Consider the following 18,196-nt stretch of genomic DNA (forward strand, 5'->3'; position numbering starts at 1 on the left):
CCTCCAAATAAGGAGGAGCTGGCGCGAGGAGCACCGGGCAATCACCAGACTTGTGCCCCAGGTCTCTGCAAGAGTACCTGAATGAGGGCGCCGTACCCGAGTCTTCTGATGTTATCGCACACGGACCTTTCGTGGACCCTAGCAGGCGACTCTGCGTCAGGGAGATAGTGCCCAGGCTCTATTCCCGCTCTCACAAGTCCCACTGTATTGCGCCAGCTTGGCCTGAGCCGATAGCCTGAGACAGCAATGGATGGGAGCAAGCACCACGCTCGGTCGAGCCAAGGAATTACCCCAATGAGGGGCACCTAAGGTCAGCACTACATCCCTGCACGGTACCCCGACCACGTGCGACGCCGTGCATGCTTGCCCGGGACGGCTGAACCTCCCCCCGCCGCCCCGATCTCGAGCGTATCTAAGGTGCGCCCGACCGCACGCACACTAGCGTGGCTACCTCTTCCTCCCCCGTGTGTTCGCCACAGGGGCCTCGTGCAACCTGGTCATGCCCAGGGGCAAGGCCGGGGGGGAGGGAAGAGAGCAGCGCATACCTGGCTGTTAGCAGGAGACCACGCCGCGACAATCAGCGCGCAGAGCAGCCCAGGACAGCGCAGAGCAGCCCAGGACTAGGTGCGGGAAAGAAAGGCCGAGCCTAGTTGCTGGGCCTGGACATATCCCCCGGAAGCACCTCCCCCGTCCACAGGAGAGCCCTCCCCATTGGCTGTTGGCCGGGGGGCGGCTCAGGGGGGGGCGCACTTCAGGCTCCGCTCGCCCGACGTGTGGGACTAGGGCGCTGTCCCGCCCATGCTCCCCTTCGTGTTGTGCTGCCAGCGGCAGAGAACGTAACACTGTGTGCTCCAAAAATTCATGCAATTGAAAGCAAGTACTTTTCTATTAACACTTTGGAATTCCTGCTGAGAAGTGCAAATGTTATCATTTTACCAATATAACACTCCAGCAGTGAGGTGAAGATGCTGTCCTATTACAGGTACAGAGGTCCTGCAGAAAAGTGCATGTGCTATCATATTTACAGTATAGCACTCCTGTGGAGAAGTGCAGGTACTATCATATTACCAGTTTATCAATCCTGATGAGAGATGTAGGTGCTTTCGTATTACTGGTATGGCAGTCGTGCGGAAAAGTGCATGTGCTTTCATATTGCCAGTTTAATACTGCTTAGACATGCAGGTGCTCTCATATTACCAGTACAGAGCCCAGCTAAGAAGTGCAGTTACTATCATATCACCAGTTTACTTATCCTGCTGACAAGTGTAGGTGCTGTCCTATTACTGGTAGGCAGTCCTGCAGAGAAGGTCATGTGCTCCATATTGCAAGTATATTAGTCTTGCTGACACACACAGGTTCTATCATATTACCAGAATAGCAGTCCAGCTAAGTGTAGTCCTATTACTGTCCTATTACAAATATGGCAGTCCCGCAGTAAAGTGCACGTGCTATCATATTAGCAGCATAGCAGTCCTGCTAAGAAATGCATGTGCACGCATTCCTATTACCAGTATAGCAGTCCTGCTGTGAAGTGCATCCGCTATCCTATTACAGAATTGGCAGTCCTGCAGAAACGCGCATTTGCTGTATTATCAATATAGCTGTCCTGTAGAAAAGTGCATGTGCTGTCACATTATCAGTATAGCTGCCCTGCAGATAAGTGCATGTACTGTCACTTCGTCAGTTTAGCTGTCCTGCAGATAAGTGAATGCTGTCCTATCACTGCTATTGCAATCTTGCAGAAAAGTGCAAGTGCTAGCATATTACCAGAACAGCAGTCCTGCTAAAAAATGTAGGTGCTATCATATTACCAGTAACTCAGTCCTGCTGAGAATTTTAGGGACTGTCCTGCTCCTGGAATGTAAATCCAGCTCAGAAGGTAGTATTTTATTACTCGTATTGCAGGTCCACTGAAAAAGATATTGCTCTCTATTTAGCACTAGTTTAATCTTGATGAACAATGCTGTTATTCTGTAATAGGTTTATGCTTTCATGCTTAGGATGTAAAGTTGTAACTTGTCACATGTCATTTTCCAACTGAGAAACATAAATATTGTTATTTTAAAGGCATACTGGTGAGTAAGTCGAGTGCTTTTCTTTTACAAACATTCTAGTCCGGCTCAGAAACGCAGATGCTAATTAACTAGGATATCCTTCTTTCATTTTCGAAAAGTACAATATGCAAACCACAAGTGTATGGATTGACCAATGTTGGTACAGAATGGAGAATGTTAAACAGGAGTGTTCATAGGCCTTTTCTTATTGACCTGTGAGTCAGTGACGTAACGTAAAATGATGGGGCCACCCTGCAGAATATAGAGAAAGTCCCCCGTGTCTCCCATATCTCACAGATACGCATTGGCTTTTGGGATGACAGCGACATACAGACGGATTTGGGGTCTCACCTGCTCTGCAGGAGCGTATGCTACACGCTGCGGTAGGTTGGGAAAGGTCGCTTATAAGGACGCAGCCGATTTCATACTTCAGGAGAATATAGAGAATGAAACAGAGCGGAGGCAATATGGGGAAGATGCTAGAGTTCCAACAGGGCTGTTAGGGGTGTTTTTTTTGGGGAGGGCTCAGTTGGTGAAAGATTGGTCAGACATTTGTTGGTTGAGACAGGGTCTTAGATTTGGAGAAATGAGTCCCTTCGCTTTAGACCTGAGTCCTGCTGCCTGCTGCATCTGGAGCATTTCTTGATGCAAACAAGTTGATATTATGGTATAGATGGATATGAGCTCCATTACGTCTGTCTGGAGTTGAGAATGCCCCAAATCACTTAGTCCAGTCAAGTTGGCAAGTTGGAATAAATAGGAGGATGCATTTGAGCTGTTAAATCAGGAATAATCACCTTTTGCCAACTATGATTTGCCTGCCTATGTCAAAGGTGTGTGTGTGTGTGTGCCTGTGTGCGTGCGCGCTTGTGTGTGCGTGTGTGTGTGTCTGTGTGTGTATATATATAAAATTATAGAATGGTCGTAGCCACTCTCTAGTTAGGATTCTCAGGCATAGGTATTCCTCAGATTTTTGCTTGATAATAATGTTTGCACTGTTTGACGAATATCCACGAAACGTTGCAGGCCTATTGCTTTTATTGCTTTTTCTACATTGGCTATTGAATCAAAGTTTCATGGCGATCAGTTAAGGCGGTGCAGAGAAAAAAGCGGTGTTCCAAAATACGTTTTCTCACCAATGCATTTTTCATAAACTTATTAGACAGATAGAGCAGCAAAATGGCTGAACGGATTTCCATGAAATATGGCAGGAATATAGATTAGGGTGTGGAAAGGATCCTTTCGACCTGGCGAGAGCACGCAGTGCTCCGCCCAGGCGAAAACTTTTGTCAACAGTATGGATGTTCGTCCCGCCTCTGTTTCCCATTGGCTAGCTCCATAAATGGACGCTAGCCATTGGCAAACAGAGGCGTCCGTCATCCTGTGAGGCGACTCATGGGCGTTTCTGAGACTTTTACTCATCCGGCCCCTTTTGTCACGTCAGTGCGGCGGTGGGCGGGGTTTATTTTTTCCGACGTCAAGGTTTTATTTGGTCATTCCGCCGCCGGAGGAAGTCAAGGTGAGTGCCTTTCTTGCCGTTCCCTCCCCCCTCCCGCTGTCCGTGTGCCTGCCCGCCCCCCTCCCGCTGTCCGTGTGCCTGCCCGCAGACCTGTTGAAAAACAGAGACCTCCAGTCCAATCCGTCTCGGATGTGCTTCTTCGATATATAATCTATTCCTCTTATGATCCAAACAAATGCCTTATTCACAGTTTTCTTAAGATGTGAAAGCCCCCCTCCCGCTGTCCGTGTGCCTGCCCGCCCCCCTCCCGCTGTCCGTGTGCCTGCCCGCCCTTCACTAAACACAGGATATATATGGTGTAGTGTTTACAGGTTGTGTGACTTGCTAAATTAAGCTTGATACGTGCATGGCCTATGGTTGAACCCTCCTTCTTTGCCATGCTTTTCAGCAATACCACCAGCCATGACTGTTGTGTGTTGGAGGCCTCTGAGAGGCTCCTGTATGACGTTCAACTGACGCCACCCCTCCTCTGTCAAGCCTTTTATTTCTTACTACGTCAGCGCTACCAACCAGCTCAGTTTATAAACAAAAAACGTAAAACCATTCCTGCTCTGGCACTCACCCTGGCGTCAATGCGCTCTGACTCCACCGGGCCTTTAAGATACTCCTGACATGTAACGACTTTGCTATAGGCTGCCCTAGACTGATTACTCGACATCAAGGATCGGGCATTACCGCAACTTTAACAAGCGGTCAGCAGGGCATACGAGCGGAACCTTGTGTGCTTCCTCTGCACACTAAGCGTACTTACCCAGATTGCTTAATCCGAATTGAAAAATGGCCACTAATATACCGAGGCAATTTTGGGCCATGAGATTATACATACCCCCCCCTTTTTTCCTAAATACCAGTGTAAGCAGGATGAGTGGATAAAGCGGCCCCTACATTGAAGGGCATTTTCTAACAGTGTGAAATATTGAGCTCTAAGAAAAATCAATTTCCATTGCAGAATGATCTAACACTTTAACATTTAGGGGTCCATGACAGGTTTAAAAATTCATGCCTCTGTCTTCCCCTAGCCATTAAACCCCTATTGGCTCTCTCCCTTGAAGTCACACCTACCGGGTACTGTTGACACCTGTACTCCTTGACCTGTAGGTGAGTATCCTAGGAACCCCAGTGGGTTTTACTATACAGACACCTTGGAAAAACTGCTGCAATCATGTTTTATCTTTTTTATTTGATTTTAATTTTTGTTTTATTAGTTATAAATAAGTAGAGGTGAGATGTGGTACATGTGAATGGAGTTGATACTTAGCGGTCACTGCTCACAGAATGTCACAGCCACAGAGTCACTTCTCTTCACACAACCACAGTGTGCTCACGGTCAAGAATGGGAAACTGTTGTCCTTGTGTTTTGGTAACTCTTCCTTTTGTCTCCTCTAGGCAAGAGCAGTAGCAACCAGGTAGTACAACAGTAACTAACAATGATGTTTAGAGATTGACACTCTTAGAGGTCTTTCCATGTGATAGATGTATTAATAAATTAATTAGGTCCTGAAGAATCGCAGCAGAATTGCAGAAGCGAGAAACATGTTGACCTCACAGAACGCCCTGTAGTCCTAGATCGTGATACAGAACCTAACCTCTGGCCATCATAGGCTACCCACTGGTTTTACTTATAGCATGGGAACCACCAGAATAAATTGCTCTCCGGTATCCCTTGCTATATTTTAACACACCCACCTGCACTATTCACGTCTTATCTGGCCCCTCACTTGCACTTCACCCACAGGCTGTTGGAAAAAAGATCTCCGATAAATAGCCCCTCCTAGAGGTGAGCCCGTTGGACATTGCACCGCCTGTCCAACGAGGAGCAACGGCCGATGATGAAGCATGACACTTGCAAGAGTGTGTGAGGCCATTCATTCCAACTAATGGGATGCCCAGGGTTGTCCTCCACCGAGCACTACCCTCTTATCTACTTCTTTCCTTCCTTGACCGTATCACTCTTTTCTTAGGAACAACTGAGTCCCCCTTTTTGTTAGGCAATGCTAGTGTCGGACCTTGCCATGTGACTGACTCCAGGTGACTGACTCCACACCAGCCCTACCAGACCACTCAGAGGTAACTATCCGACAAGGGACTCTCTCTGGAGGCACTCCCCGGGCGCAGACTGCCTCGGCTCTATGAATAAGTTCAAGGACTCCAGTCTGACAAGTGACTGACTAAGCCCCAGCCCCGCCAAGCCGTTCAAAACAGCAGCCTGACTCTCCCCCAAACTTAAAAGCCTTTCACAGGTAGACACGTCCTCATTTCATATGAAACCAGCCTACCTTTGCCAACTGGGCGTGGGGATGCTAATAGTGCAAGTCGCATCTGAATGTTTTGTCTATCTGCCAATATCTGTTCCTTTTTATTCCATAAATTAGTATTGTGAGGTGACCATTCGGTCATTGACTAATACAGGAGGTGAGAGCTCAGAGTACCCGATGCAAGGACAGGAGGCTGCATGGGGGAGGGTGTTGCTTTACACGCTGTTTAGGCCTCGGTATACAAGGGGCACACCGTGCTGGTTGGCACAGAGCTTTGGGTTGGGTGACGTCAGAAATTCGATGCAACAGGTGGCAGCCTTCACCAGCCTGCCCCAAGCGGGCTCTCTCCAGTTTCCCCAGAAACCCCCGCGGCCCCCCCCCCCACCTGCTTGGCATGGAGTGTCCCGTTACCACATGAAGCTGTGAGGTATGGCCCTGGGTGTGCGGTGATTAGGGGCGAGGGAGCCTCAAGTGTTGCGAGAGGGTTTCATCCAGCTGCCTTCCTGGATTAAACATTACCAAAGCAGGTCTTGTTACCACAAGGCTCTGGCAGACCCCAGAAGCGTGTGTTAAGGGGAGGGGTGGATATGTGATCCGGTGGACCGCCAGGTGGATACAGAACCGGGGTGCCGGCTATCTGGGATTAGTGAGCTGTGTAAATCGAAGCCAAAACCACGGCCTCCACAGCTGCAACCTTCATTCTGCACCCCCTTTTTTATTTATTTTTATTTTTTGCAGCGAACTCGGGAGCACAACTAGACTAACTTTGGGGAGGGGCTAAAACTTCAAGCAGTGGGGCTTACTCCTGTAGTGTGACAACCTAGAATACAGGGAGGGGGGGTGGTATTCTTCTGGACTACTTGTGGCAGGAAAACATCTTAAAGCACGCTGGCTATGAAAAATTACCTTTAACATAACAGTGTTTAATACCGTTTTTAGGGATTTTAGGAGTTTCAATGGATTGTAGCACATTGAATGGCAAATGTTCTAATTGTGTTACATAATTGGGCATTAGACATAGAACGATGTAGAATGGCAGGTTCTACTATATACATCAATCTATGACAAATAATGCATTCCAAACATACTGGGCCAATTGCCTCAACCTATTAGGACTTAAAAAGAGTATCCCCAAAGGAAGCTTTAGAGAAGTGGTAGAAAATAGTGCCCTTTTGAGTTACTGTGCTGTTATTCTTGCATTTTCCTGCCCTCAATACTTTTAGGACTTTTTAGGATGTTAGAATAATAAACCCCTCTCTTCATGTCTAGTACGAAATGCCTCATGTCCGTGAGCCCGTTCACCCGCCCCCCTTCCGCTGTCCGTGGCTCAGTCCTACCCCAATGAAAAGGTAGCAAATGCGTCCACTTCGCATTGAATTGGGAAGCAGGGAAGAAAGGGAGTTGTTTGACTTGGTGTCTGTTGTGGCAGCTGCTGGCTACCATCAGCCCCGCAGAGCTGTAGTTGCAAGCGTGAGACCCGTTGACGAAGGGGCACTGGGCCTCTCTTCCGGTGGTCCTCGCTTGGTACAGTGATGGTGCTCACAAGACGCTCAGACGCAATAGCATCTTTCTGCCTGGCTGGTCTCCCTCCCTCACCGAGCAGTGCCTAGATTCCGTTCGGCACGGCTGATTAGCTGACCACCAGCCAATACGAAGGGGCTCCTGCAAATAGTATCCAATAGCGCACGGTTCAGGAAGGGTGCACATCAGAGCAGCCGAGCACACCAGCAGGGGCTTATTTACGCCAGGACCCGTGGGCATGAGGGGTCAACTTCACCTCCATTAGTGCCAATGTTTTATTACAAATGTATGTGAGGGGGCCCATTTTCTTCCTTAAACTAGTGCCCATGAAGCTCTTTCTACATCACTGCCCACATACCCTTGTTGACAGTCTGCCAGCCCTTCTTTCCATTTCATGGATTACCATTTCCGGAAGCCCCACCGTCCATGATGCCTCCATCAAGCCAGGGGCCCGGGTAGAACAGTGACCCTGCAGACAGAGGCTCCAGGTTCAAGTGCCACCTGACCACATGGCCCAGTCTCAATCCGTGTACACAGACCACCAGGATCGGACTGGCCCGATTGGCTGGTCTGACAGATCAGTATAAGGGCCGGTTTTTTTTTTTTAGAAGTTTGTAGGCCTATTTATGGCGTGATGGGTACATTTTTAGCGATGATCCCCTGCTATTACAACACACATTGGCCGCAGACAACACAGATGCATGCATGGAGCCTCCCATACTTTTTTAAAGAACAGCCCAATGTTGCTTTCCTTCAATTTGTGATTTTGTGTACACACTTCTTATATTCTTTCCATGAGACAGTCGAAAGCATCTAAAGTGATTTTCAGTCCGTAGAATAGACTGCACTTTTTCTGTAATGTCCAGGTTAGCACTGTTGTGGTTCTGCTACAGTAGTTTGTAAAAAGAGGTTGTACATTTTGTATATTGCCTATTCCTTCTGCATTTTCATTTGTTATACTTTTTAGGTTTCGCCTGGCGTGTGTGTGGGGGGCTCTGGGTGTGTGGCTCTGGGTGGGTGTGTGTGGCTCTGGGTGTGGGTGTGTGTGTGGGTCTCTGGGTGGGTGTGGGTGTGTGTGGGGCTCTGGGTGGGTGTGTGTGTGTGGGGCTCTGGGTGGGTGTGTGTGGGGCTCTGGGTGGGTGTGTGTGTGTGGGGCTCTGGGTGTGTGTGTGTGTCTGGGGCTCTGGGTGTGTGTGTGTGTGGGGGGGGGCTCTAGGTGTGGGTGTGTGTGTGTGTGGGGCTCTGGGTGGGTGTGTGTGTGTGGGGGGTTCTGGGTGGGTGTGTGTGGGGGGAGCTCTGGGTGGGTGTGTGTGTGTGTGTGTGGCTCTAGGTGGGTGTGTGGTAGTAGTAATTGCTGTCTGCTGAGCTCATCCATAGGGTAGAATAGGTCTCATATTACGAGAGATTAAGCTAATGGCAATGTAAATGACAAAACCAACACATAAATACAAATGTTGTCATTTACAATGCCAATAGCTCTAACTTTTCCAAAGGCGAAACCATTGCATTGTAAATGCTTGTTGGTATTTGATGTGAATTGGTTCAGTAATTTTCAAGAAATAAGGGAGGCAAAGTTAGTGCTAAAGTTAGTTTGCGATAGAGAAACACAATATAATTGGTTAATCAAAATGAAAAGGCAGCCATCTTGTAAACACCACACTTTGTCTTTTTTTTACTTTAAATAAGAAATATAGGTTAGTGCTGTTTTTGTTAATCTTGAGTAAGAATTGGTCGAGTTTAGCAAACTGTGTAGAGGTAGGGAAAATTATTTTTAGTGAGTTGTATATTTTAAAAAATGTTTACGGAGTACCGCGGTACTCTTGTAAAAGTACCTAGAAAGTAATGCGGTACTTATTCGGCCAGGAAACTCCAATCAATTAATTAATCTGATGACGCATGTTGAGATTAGTTACAGGCCAACTCGGTTTGCGAACAGTCACGAAAATTGAATGTGCCGCCAAATTCGATGTCATCAGACTAAATAATTGATTGGAGTTTCCCAGCAAGCTTCTGTCTGGCTGTGTAGCTGAAAAGCACTCCATCACAGTCGGCCCGAACTTGTGACTCTGACCCAGTCCGACATGACCAGATACCCTCTGTTAGTGCTTTGCGCATGTTGGCACTACTTTTATTTAAAACTTTTAAAACTCATAACTCTAATTCCACTCGTTGCATTTTGTCGTTTTGGTCTAATTTTATTTATTAAAGCTTCCTCTATTTTCTAAATGGGTTTGGGAATTTTCTTGTGTTGTTTGTTTCACTTTATTGCTGTTTTAGTGCTGCACAAACACTTTACGCTTTGCCTCTAAGTTAGACCTGACTACTTTTGTGCCAATTTACCAGAGGGTTAAGCACACGTTTTTTTAGTGACTTTTGTGGTTCAGCCTAACAATGATTATGATTATTTTTTTAAGTGGGTTCACACCCCTTCAATCAATAATCTAATTTTTTTACAATTTTGTATTCTTATTTTAGCTGTATAACTGTACCAATTATTGATCTATCAGACCTCAGCAGCTCTGTAAAAGTAAGTCATAAGCCAGACCAACAATACTAAAGTGTGAGAAAAGGAGACTTTAAGGAGAGGGTTGAATTGTATCCATGGACCCTTCCTGAAAAAGGATGCTGTGGCAGCTTGGTTATAGCACAAATAAAACTCTTTGGCCACACAACCTTTACTGCCCCAGTGGTTACCTATGGGCATTCTGCATTATTCCAGTACTGAATGATGATTGGTCATGCAGTTTTTCTTCTACTTAGGCATGGGGCTTCCACGGATCCTGCTTCCTGAAGAGTGCAGCATGTGCTATGTCAACACATCAGCTGCCATCCACAATCACCACTCCACCCACCTTAGAAGCCATCACATATCCCCTGTTCTGGCAGCCTGATATTAGCATGGCGTATGCTGCAATTGATACAGGGAGCTGCCTGTCCCCTTAGACAGATATCTCAGAACAGATTGTCAGAGTGGTGAATACCATAGACTGAACAATGACAGACAGCAGTAGTGCTTAACGTAAAGAAATTCATTGAATAGGGATGCATTGGCGGTGACGTTTTATACCGAGCTTAGGCATATATTTATCAATCCTGTTTTGAGTGACACAGACATAAAAGACAGACGGCCAGGCATGTGAAAAGAGCCGTTGCTTTGGTGCTTGTTTTTCTGGGCAGACGCTGAGTCAGCTGTAGGTTAAACGGAATAATAGAGCATTTTCCGCTATTCTCAACAGGCCATATTGTAATGGATTTTTATGTGAATTAAGACGCCAAAACATTTAGTAAATCAGTAATTGGCAAACCTACAAAGCAGCTACTTTTCTACTGAAGGACAGAAATGTTGTGGAAGTTGGACTGATGAAAAGAGGAATGTATGGGCCCACCGATTAATAGCACAGGACGCCACCATTTGTTCGCCCAAGTGACAGTGTGTTGGGGTTCTACTTTATCACCCTCATGTGTAGTTTCAGAAACATAGTGGTAGAAGAACCCGTGGGAAGTAAAGTGCGTTAAGGTACTTGCAGTGACACTTGAAGACACTTTGCAGACTTTAGAATCATGACTCACCATATTCACCCATCAGCAACTCCCTCTCAGTTGTCAATGTCTGTGCAGGTACTGAAACGTAGGGTATCTGTATGGGGAGCAGCACAGCTTGGCACCTGGGTGCAGGCGTGTTAGAAAGTGTATTTCTGGTTGCCTAGAGCATATGCCTAAGCCAGGCAGAAACTACTACTCTAGTCTGGGCAAAGGGGTTACACTCTGACGATAACCCCTGCTCACCCCTTTGGTAGCTTGGCAGAGCAGTCAGGCTTATCCCAGAGGCAATGTGTAAAACGTTTGCACAACACACTCACACAGCAGCGACACACTAGACACACCACAAAAGAAACTCCACACTAGGCTATATAAAAAATAACCTTTGTATTATTCATAAAATACATTAGAACATATCACAAATATACACCCTGCCACCAGGCACTTATCATTACTTTACAGATTACACAAATCATTAGGCCAATCGGGCCACTGTCATAAACATCACAACTCGCAGTTAGTAAGAATCACTAGTAACTACTGGTGAGGGTGCACTGAGCACACCACCTCTAGGCATAACCTATCATCAGCAGTGCACCATAGGAACCACTCGCAGATGTGCACATATCCTGAATACCATAAGTACATCAGGCATCTCTTAGGCGTAAACTACACAATAGGTTATGAATACACAACATCATCAGCAGTACACCATAGTACAACCTTTATAAGGGGCACACATTACAACCGCATCAGGCATAAGCCATTGCGTCATAGTTGTACATATAAAAGCCTTGGGGAGAGCATAATGCAGAACACCAATACTGTGCATATAGGCCATCCAGGGATACATCATTAGATGTGGGCATCCATTGGAGCAGTTTGGTCAGGGAGGGAAAACACCTTCCTCCCATCATTGGGGGGGAGACATCCCTCAGTCCTCTCTGCTTGGACAATGGCCGAAATACCAAGAGAGTTCCCCCAGGAGCGGCCTCTGTGCTCCAAATGCCTGCATTACAGGGATAATGCACTAGGGAGGGCCCAGATGCCTCGGAGCCCCTATCATGGCTCAACAGTAGTTGGCCAGTGAAAGCGGGGAGGCCGCGCTGGGTCCCCTGTGCAAGGAGCAAGTGCAGCGCAACTAGGAGCCTTGTGGAGGGGGGGTCTGGGGGCAACCAACACCGTCCCTGCTCTCTCCACACCCCTCCTCCATGCACAGAAAACAGAGTGGGGGCAGACACCTGAGAAGGCCTCTCGGGGCCCTCCCCTCACATTGAGGCTGTGTCTTAACGGGGCTTCGCCAGCCCCGGTCTCACCTGGCTTCCAAGTGCTCCACCTCCTGACGGGAGTACCACGTGCACCACCTTGGCCCTCGAGGTACCGATAGGACCATCTCCTTGCGGCTGTAGGCCTCGTCCACAGTCAGACATAGATGCAGCCTGACTTCCAGCAGCTTCTTGTGGACCACGACGCAGCATTTATCACCACTATTCCAAACATACCAAACTTGATCATGCTACCCCTCTCAGATCAGGAATTACCACTGAAGCACGTCTCAGGGAATCCCCAATGCATTCCTATGAGAGGGCAGCCTCGCAGCAGTGAGAAACCAAATAGGCTGTTTGTCACTACCAGGACATGCCACACAGTTAAGGCACATGTTCTAACTTTTACCTACACCACACCCTGCCCAGAAGGCTAGCTAGGGCCTTATTAGCGGTGAATGATATGTAGTAAAAGGGAAGCCATAGACGTGGCAATCACTTTATGTGTCACTTCACAGCGGCAGTAAACTGCATGCACAGGCTCTGCAATAGCAGAGGCCTGGGACAGGTTTAAAAGGCCCCTTTGGTGGGTGGCGCAAGCAGCGCTGTAAGCCCACCAGTAGCATTTAATTTACTGGCCCTGTGTATATGAGATACCACTTTACAAGTGACTCATAGGAAAATTAAATACGCCAAACAGGTGTAGACCAATCTTACTACGTTTACCATAGAGAGCACATGCACTTTAACACTGATCAGCTGTGATAAAGTGCCCAGAGTCCTAAAACCACCAACAGGTCAGAAAAAATACCAGAGGAAGGCAAAAGGTTCTGGGATGACCCTGCAAAAAGGGCTAAGTCCAGGAAGGCGGACTTAATAGCAGAGCATGGCCAGAGCCTCACTCGGGCATTTACTGGCCATGTGAGTGTCTGGCATCATTCTTTGGCATCCCATCGCAGATGTTACTGACAATCTGTTAGATGGTCTGCAACAAGTGAAAGAAGAGATTTTTAAACACCCTCATTGACAATGTACAGGCTTGTTTGTATATCACTCTGGATCACATACTCTTTATCTTATACTGAAAACTCTGCAAACATTTCATAAGACTTTCGTATTTTATTTTGACAACATATATTGAGTTCATGGTGTTGCATACTATTTACTGGTATGTCGTTTGTGTTAGACACTTACCAGGATTGTTCATTTCGACATTGCTCATTGGGCCTACAACAACATTACAATTTTAATTAGGAGAAGATAATTTGCAGAATTTGTTTCCTAAAGTAGTGTGGTACAGGTTGGTATTGAGGGTTATAGTCTGCTCACAGAGGCAGATATGAACCGATCTGTCCAAGATGACAATGTGTAATGTGCCCATGTCCGTTCTTCAAGAGGCTAAATCAGACATCCATTCTTTCATCCATCCATCCAGACAGCAAGCCATCCATCCATCGACCCATCCCCCCATGTCCATCAGCGCACCATATTGGGTAATGGATGACAGCCATTATAGTAAATATATATATGACACAGAGAAAATACAATAGACAAGACCAACAGTACAACAGCCTGATTAAAAAATTGCAAATGGACAACAGCATAGTCATTCGAAACAGTGACAAAGAAGGTAATATTGTTATCTGGTCACAGAAGGATTACAAAAAAGAAGCTTTCAGTCAGATCCTGTTATAGTTGCAGTAACACGGCCCCATAACTGCAGACAGCATTTGTGAGGCTATTGATGCATTGAACACGTCTACGGCCCCTGGTCTAGTTGGCTTTACACCCGAATTTTACAAAGCATACAAGGATTTGCTGATCCCGCACCTATTAGATGTTTACGCGGAGGCCCTGGAGAGGCAGCAGCTACCCCCTACTCTGAGAGAGGCGGTAATAATATTGCTCCCCAAACCTGGCAAAGATCCCCTACAATGCAGCTCTTATAGACCTCTGTCATTACTAAATTTAGATTATAAAATCCTGGCGAAAGCATTGGCGTGCTGCCTGTCCTTCCTCATGGAATCCATCATTTGCCCAGCCCAATCGGGATTCGTCCTACATCGGTCCACTGCTTTCAACCTTCGTACTTTATTTAATACCCTGCACAGATTAGACCCGGAGATGCCTGCAGCAGCGATTTTATTGGATGCCGAGAAGGCTTTTGATTCCCTAGAGTGGCCCTTTTTCCTCTCTGTGATGCAGCGCATGGGTGTGCCCCAAGGCTTCATAGCAACCACGACCATGCTATACACTCTTCCTACAGCCAGGCTTCGTCTAAACGGGACACTCTCTGTCACCTTTCTAACTCTCACGCAGAGCACGCCAGGGTTGCCCTCTGTCCCCCTTATTGTTTATTTCAGCGATGGACCCGCTAGTACGACACCTTCAAGAAAAACATCTCCACAGAGGCTTGGTATTCAGGACGGGCCCCTTATTGGTGTCATTATATGCAGACGACACAATATTATATGTTTATGACCCCCAAACTAATCTAGACCCATTACTCAGAGAGATCCTCAGATTTGGCAGTTTTTCCGGCCGACAAATCACATGGGGTAAATCGATAGTCTACCCGCTCACAGAGGGTACGTCCAGATGTGCCTCGGAATTCCCTTTAGAGTGGTGCACAGACTCAGTAAAATATTTAGGAATTCACATACATCGAGATATCGAACAGTTATTGCGACGCACGCAACTACGGGGTGGCGGTCTCCCATCTAGAGGCACGAATCGACTCCTGGCTTACACTCCCACTATCCATGGCGGGACGCGTTGCCTTGATAAAGATGGTTGTTCTCCCCAAGTTTTTGTATTTATTTCAGAATATTCCGATCCCCCTAACTCACAAATTTTTCGACACTCTGCGGTCCTTACTGATCAAGCTGGTGTGGGGAGGAAGAAAGCCCAGGGTGCAATGGCGAGTGATGACACTTCCAAGTGAACGGGGTGGGTTTGGACTACCTGATTTACACCTATACTATCTGACTGCACAAGCCAGTTTTGCACATGCCTGGTATCACCCTGATGCCAGAATTACCTACCTTCGCCCTGAATCCGACTTCGTTCTCCCCGGCGTATTAGCCTCGATACTACCCTCGGGTATCCCCCGAGACCCAAAAATCATACAGCCGGTGTATACCACCAGCTGGGCGTGGCTGAGGCTCTGTAGACTTACCCGCGTGACTACTATATTTTTCGTCCCTCCCGCTACCAAACGCCCAATTATTACCCATCACAGCCGAAAAACTAGTCCATAGGACATGCACCAAATTTAACTTGCACACACTGGGAGATCTCTTCCCTGACGGTCATATTTTTGATCTAGAAGAGATGCCCGAGTTCGCAGAAGCTACATTTATGGACAGGTTTATATTGGCCAGACTGAGATCAGCGCTGCGTGACAGGTTCCCAGAGTATCCACTGGAGCCACTTTCCTTTCCCCCCTTGACATTGGTGATAGCCAAGGCCTGTTCCGCTGAGCTTCCACTGGACAACACGAGGGTCCGCTCCGCCTGGGAGTCTGATCTGGACACCTCCATTACGGATGAACAGTGGTTGGCGTGCTGCAGGGTTACTAGGACGGAATCGTTAAATAGCAAACACAGACTACTACATTTTAAATTTCTGCGCAGGCTCTATGCTACACCAGCTAGAACGCACAAAAAAGACTCCTCCAGACCGCATACCTGTCAGTGCTGCACAGCACCTCATGCAGACTTCGCGCATATGGCTTGGGGCTGCCCACGGATCCACGATTTCTGGGTGGACATCTACAAACTACTTAGTACAATGATACATGTCCTGATGGAACCATTGCCAGAAATAGCGTTATTAGAATACGTGGTAAAGATCCCTCCCAAAGTTCGTAAATTTGCCGCGATCGCATTTCTTTTAGCTAAACGAGAAGTCGCATTAGTTTGGGGAGGCAAAAGAGCACGAACAACAAAGGGGTGGCTCCAGAGCATGGCAACCTGCACTACCAAAAGCGATATGTATGCCAACGCCGTCCCGGCATCCTCCAGACCCAGAGACATATGGGGCCCATTCCGCACTTTTTTGGCTGCACAGCAACAACTTTCCTCTACACAACAAGGTCAGGGCAAGGAACCAACGGGAGTGGGTTGAGGGGATTGTTACACTTCTATATTTGTCGCTGTATTGAGCTCCTATAGCGCTGAACTGTTATATATTATTGATTCTAGCGAATTGTAGCTGTCGAACCGCATCTACTGCCTTATAACATTGTACACTGAGATATGCAATCTTTTCTTGTAAAATCGATAAATAAAGTTAAAAAAAAAAAATAGTTGTAGTAACACGGCCAACCTTAAATCAATGTACAATGAATTTTACAATAAACTTTCATCATGGAAAACAAAAGGGCTTATAACTATGGAAGAGTACAAGTTCCTGAAAAAGGAAAATTCCATGACCCCATCCATCTACTTTATCCCCAAAATACACAAAGATTCAAACAATCTCCTGGGCGACCCATTATTTCGGCTAGAGAAGGACTATTAGAAAACACATCTAAGTATGTTGACTTTTTTTTACAGGATTTTGTCAAAGCTTTACCACCCTATGTCTGTGACACAAGTGATTTCATAAAGAAAATCAAAGCCTTTGAATGGCATCATGAATATTTGCTGATTGCACTGGATGCAATCTCATTATACACTAGCATTAGACATGATGATGGGGTGAATGCTATTGAATATTATCTGGCGCAGCTAGCACGTCACTACAAAGAACATAACAGTATGTTAGTGGAAATGGTGAAATTTTGACTAAATAATAACATTTTTATGTATAATAACATGTTGCACCAGCAGACAAGAGTGGTGGCTATGGGGGCCAGCTTCTCTCCCAGCTATGCATGTCTTCACATGGGCTCATGGGAGGAGCTGGTCCTCAAAGTAGAACCTGGCCATTTCACCGATCGCAACATCAAGATGTGGCTTTGCTATATTGATGATTTACTAGTGATATGGCAGGGAACAAGAGAACAGGCAGTGGGTTTTGTTAACATTATCAACAAAAACAATATTAGCCTCCATTTCACAGCAACAATCAATGAAGTCTCAGTAAATGTTCTTGACACACAAGTCTACATCAACAGCAACAAGATTGTGACCCGCCTATATAGAAAGGAGACAGCGGGCAACTCCACTTTACACGCCAGCAGTTCGCACCCCAAACATCTGATGAAATTGCATACCCTACGGGGAGATGTTACGTCTTAGGCTCATCTGCAGAAGTGATGTTGACTTACAAATAGCTCAGGAAAACAGCAGAACCAGATTCCTGGAATGGGGGTACTCCCCGTTCACTATCAGCAAAGCCATATCAAAATCCATGCTACTGACTAGGAATGCACTACTGAGAGATAAACAGCTCAACAACCAGGTGACCCAAGATGTAGCAGGATTAGGGATGTTAAGGGACACAAACAAATTCAGGATTATCATGGGGTACAGTAAGCAACAGAAAACTATACAGAAGATCATACAAACAAGCTGGCCACTGGTCTTCAATGGCAGAGTGATAGGACCCTGCTACTGCAAAGGGTGTCCATCACATACAGCAAAGCCCCATCCATGAGAGACAACCTAGTGAAAACCAATCCAGAGATCATTGAAGGAACAAGTAGGCTTCAAACACACAAAGGCTTTTTCAAGTGCAAAACATGTAAGGCATGCCTACATGGTATCAACAAAAACACGGATTGTACCCCTTATAGCAACAGGGAATACAAGATCCAAAAGTTACTGGAATGCAAAACGGAATATGCCGTATATGTGCTGCTGTGCCTGTGTGGCACAACAGCACAAAACTACAAGTGCATAAAAGGGTGTACGCGCAATCACAAATCAAGATAATACTTATCGGGTGGCACGACATTTCAGGGAGTTCCATAAATCCAATAATAAGGAACTCAGGTACTATGTGATTGACGCGTTCCCCCCCAGCAGGCGTGGTGGGGACAGAGAGTACAAGCTCAGAAAGCTAGAAACTAGATACATTTTAGAACTTGATACT

The sequence above is a fragment of the Lissotriton helveticus genome, chromosome 3_1, assembly GCF_964261635.1.
Source record: "Lissotriton helveticus chromosome 3_1, aLisHel1.1, whole genome shotgun sequence".
Taxonomy (NCBI): Eukaryota; Metazoa; Chordata; class Amphibia; order Caudata; family Salamandridae; genus Lissotriton; species Lissotriton helveticus.